General features: G+C 43.3%; 1 non-coding gene across 1 annotated transcript; it reads right to left on the bottom strand.

The window, feature by feature from the left end:
* TRNAE-UUC (transfer RNA glutamic acid (anticodon UUC)) lies at positions 1-74 on the bottom strand. The gene has a single exon. It is a non-coding gene; the product is annotated as a tRNA-Glu (tRNA).
* Positions 75-4,943: the final 4,869 nt, after the last annotated feature.

Here is a 4,943-nt window from a genome sequence, read left to right as displayed (position 1 = left end):
TTCCATTGCCGGGATTTGAACCCGGGTCGCCTGGGTGAAAGCCAGGTATCCTAACCGGACTAGACGACAATGGAATTGTTGAACGTGGGATGTTCAATACTTTCATATATTATACTCCATCTGTCCCACGATATAAGAGATTTTAAGTTTTTGCTTACAACGTTTAACCACTCGTCTTATTCAATTTTTTTTTGCAAATATTAAAAATAAAAAGTTGTGCTTAAAATACTGTAGATAATAAATTAAGTCACAAATAAAATAAATAATAATTTTAAAAAATTTTGAATAAGACGAGTGGTCAAATGTTACAAGCAAAAACTCAAAATCCCTTATATTATGGGACGGAGGGAGTAAGTATTAGAATGCAAAAATCATGCTGCTCAAGGGTGCACCAGCTGCTTTTATCTTTTGTAGATCTTCTTTTTAAAGATCTACAAATTTGTAGTTGACTAATTTTTCATTTCAAATTATTTAGGCTCCAAAAATTATGCTTAAATTTCTTACATTTGAAATTCAAATTCTTCAAAGGACCTCGGATGGAGATTTGACCAAAACTAATGTTGTAGATCTCAAAAAGCTATAAAACTTTATGGTTAATAACTTTTTCATTTGAATTCATTTTGGGTCTCAAATACCCATTTGAATACCGGATGAAGATAAAATGAGGAGGACGAATATTGTAAATAAATACGAGAGTCTTAGGCCAGTCACAATGGCTAGTGTCATTGCACGGCTACCCAAAATATTATACCATCTTCTCTCAAATGAAATCTTTTATGAAACAATCCCCACAGTGGAGGGGTTTCACTTTGACGTTTCCAAGACTAAGCAAAGCATTTAATTGATACAAGTTGCTGGGATCATTTGTACCCAAAATCCGGCGCGGCGCGGGAGAATGCGGAGGTCGCACGGCGGAGGCGGACGCAAGAGATCCGGTGAATGAAACGAATCGGCCTCAACGGGGGTTTCACTCTGTTACCGAGGACTTGGAAACGACGCTGACGAGTTTCACCAGGATGAAACTCTTTCCTTCTCTCTCATCCCCATTTCATGCAAATAATCATTTTTTATTCAGTCTTACCCCTATTAAATGTGCATGACACACTAGTGAAACCCCCATTGTGACTGGCCTTATATGAGTGTGGTGAAGGGAGGAACGCGTGAGGCCTGGGTCACGGGTCCAACCCCCGCAATCGCGAAGCGCGTGTTTTTTGCGTAAAAAATTTCACGTAAGGGAGCAGTTCACGTTAGTGGATCCGGCCGGTTCCATGCACAGGACGTACTCCAAGTTGCCCAGGCATCAGGGCACCAGTACAGTACATGGACATCGTGACAGGAAATAATCGTTGAACGCGCTCACGACTGACTGCTGAGGCGCTGACGGCTTCAACGCCGAACGCTTGAGCGACGACTCGACCCGTTGACGCTGAGACACACTAGGCTGTGTTCGGCACAGCAAATTCCCATCTCTCCTCCCTCGTCTTCCATGCGTACACTTTTCAAAGCACTAAACGATATATTTTTTTGCAAAAAGTTTCTATACGAAAGTTGCTTAAAAAATCATATTGACCTATTTTTTAAAAAAAATATCTTATACTTAATTAATCATGTGCTAATAGACCACTCCATTTTCCGTGCGTAGGAGATTGGTTCCCATCTAGCGCAAGCGAACTCAGCCTAATTAAGTGATGCTGCTGTCAAGAGTACTAGTTGTCTAATCCATTCTTTCTATAAAACTATTACCCACTAAATATCTAAAGCTCAACATATAAGCATAGTATTGAATAGCACTCTTAAATCTTACATGCAAGTATGCCACATCAACAAATTAAACACACGAAGCTCATCAACATGCAAGCATATACTCCCTCCATCCCATAAAAAATTAATCTAGTACTTGATGTGACACATTCTAGTCCTACGAACCTGGTCATATATCAGTCTAAATTTGTTGTACTAAAATATGTCATATCTAGTTAGGTTTTTATTTACGAAGAAAGTAGTAATTATATCTACAATTTATTTCATTCTAAAACTAAACATACACATGCTAAATTATCATCATTTTGATAATATTTTAATCTAAATCATTTCATCGTATCTACCATGTATCCCGCACTAATCGTGGGACATCACGTAGTAACGCTATAATAATAACAGGCGACGGGCAGTGGAAGAACTGAGCTAGGCACATCCTCGAGCATGCATCACCCAGCTGCCATGTCCGTGTTGCGAGCCGCTGCTGGTGGCAACAGTGCGAGTGCGAGTGCGAGCTGCTTGCCGCACGATCCTGCAGGCCTCCTCGACTCGTGGCGTCCGGTGCAGCAACCAGACAGGACGCGTGCACGAGCTTCGACTTGGCAGCAGCAGCAGCACAGCTTTGGTTGGCCAGATAAGCCCTTCTGTACTTGCTCTACAACATCTGGAACACCTTGATCAACATCTTAGTCTCAACAACATGAACCTTACGACAGTGATGGATTGGCCTCGTGTCATGTTCGAACATGATCCCTTCTCTGAAGGTCCTTAATCTTTCTGGCTGCTCTCTTGCTACCGCAAACCAGCTGCTGCTACCAGTGAACCTCACAAACCTTGAGGTGCTGGATGCCTCCAGTAACTCCTTCGACCATCCAATGTCGGCCAGCTGGTTTTGGAACATAACAAGCCTACAATACCTTGACCTCAGTTCAAATAGATTGTATGGGCAAATTCCGCACAAACTGATGATGACATCCCTACAATTCCTTGATCTTTCGTCTAATGGAGATGGTGACAAGAACATGGGCGTCATGGCCACGGACCTTAGCAATCTATGCAGTTTGAATGTCCTGAAGATTCGCTGGGCTCTCTTATACGGAGACATAACTGAGATGTTTAAGAATCTGTCGTCTAATTGCTCGCCCAATCAACTGAAGGAACTAGACCTCGGAGTAAACCAGTTAACTGGGACGCTACCAAAATGGATAGGGCAGTTAACGAGCTTGGTTAAACAAGATCTCAGGGGAAATACCAGCCACTCTGTCAAATCTAACGTTCTTAAGTTACTTGGACTTGTCGTACAACAATCTTACGGGAGGAATTCCATCGGGAACACAGCTTAATAGCTTGTATGCAGCAAATCCATTTATGTACATTGGCAACATTGGACTTTGTGGGCATCCTCTCCAAAACAATTGCTCGAGGGATAATGCATCAAAGCAAGGTCGTCACCAGGGAGGAACAAAAGAAGGTCATGGGATAGATTTCTTTTATCTTGGACTTGGGTGTGGCTTCATAACTGGTACCTGGATGGCATTTGGTGTTCTGTTGTTCAAGCGAAGATGGAGAATTGCTTTCTTTCAACTACCAGACAAGCTGTACGACAAAGTATATGTCCTTGTCGCTACATGGGCAAGGAGAACACAAACTGATCGATTACCATGAAGCAGACGCAATTGTTGTTGCTCCTACAAAATTTAGCCAAAGTATAGTATTCATGAATAAATGGATGTGGAGAAGTCTGTTCAGTGCTTCTACTTCTGTTACTATCATGTATCGTTGTTTTTTTTTTGAAATGAAATGCAATATCACTGTTGTTAGTACTGTGCCCATACACATTCTTCAAGTAGGAGTTGTAATACATGGGTTATATTTCCTTATCATGACTATAGATGGCCAAATAGGCCTCCCGGTCGGGCCCTACCTAGGCATAACCAGGCCCGTGCCGAGGTTAGTCGGGCCAACACGGCCTAACCTACACATCGGGTTGGGCCTGCCCACGGGCAGCACCAACGGCCCAGGCGGTTGTGCCGTGCTGGTTTGAAGGCACGACAGCCCATTGTGATTTTACATGGAATAAGTATATTCTGCCTCTCTCGTCTCTTTAGGCCCTGTCATATATGGCTAGAATAAGTCTATTTTGCGTCCCTCCTCATTGGGTTGTGCCTTATATGGCTCAATTAAGTCTATTTTGGATCTCTCAACTATTTTTCTTTGATCGTGCCATGCCGAGTCGGCTCACCGTGCAAGACATCGGCCTAGGCACAGCCCAACTATCGAGTCGGGTCGGCACGGGCCCAACACCAATCGTGCCATGTTGTGCTTGGGCCGGGCCAAATGGTCATGCCGTGGGCCGGAGCCTTACGGCCATCTATAATCGTGAGACCAAGGAATTCGAGCGCTTCTGACAAGAATCGAGAGCTCAGTGATGGATAGTTACAATAGTAGCAACGCACGGAGGGCGTATCACACGCTGCGCTGCGCTGGACATTACTCCGTCCGTCGCGCACGGACACATGCATGCATTCACTCCCAGCGATCCACGCGTGAGTCGATCGATAAAAGACGTAAGAACATAAAAGATCAAGAATGTGAGAGAAAAAAGAACTCCCAAAGATACCAATAGAACATCAAAGTGAACAAAAAAGAGAGAGAGAAGAGGATAGTTAATTACCAAGAACAGAGCCACAGCCAGCCACGTCGTCGCCCATGAGGCCCGCTCCGGCACCGGCAGACGGCTGCGACCGCCGCCATCTGCACCTCGACGGCTTGACATTTGGTCTCTCTGTTCCTAGAAAACAGGATCACCAACGAAAGAGAACTTAACTTAAACTTTCAACAACAAAAAATAAATAATCACACACACTAGAAAACTTAGCTGGAAAATAGAAATTACTACCTTTTTCTTTTGGCAGACAGGCAGAATAAATTAAATAAGAAAAGTGATTAGAGAGTACACATTAGTTTGGGCTATTTCTTCACCCGAGAACCAAGCTAACAACACAATGATATAAGCATAGGTCGATCAGTAGTAGCACCATGCCAAAGTTCCCCCAAAGTTGCTCTATACATAAGGTGACATCCAAAAAATATCACAAACTGAACAGAGAACTTTTGTCTTACGTGGAAATACGTAGTACAAGAGTACAAGCTTGGCCTGCTGGAGTTCACAACTTTATATCAAG

Source organism: Oryza sativa, chromosome 12 (assembly GCF_034140825.1).
Source record: "Oryza sativa Japonica Group chromosome 12, ASM3414082v1".
Lineage (NCBI taxonomy): Eukaryota > Viridiplantae > Streptophyta > Magnoliopsida > Poales > Poaceae > Oryza > Oryza sativa.
The sequence above is the reverse complement of the archived record's forward strand: the minus strand, read 5'-3'. Positions and strand labels throughout refer to the sequence as shown.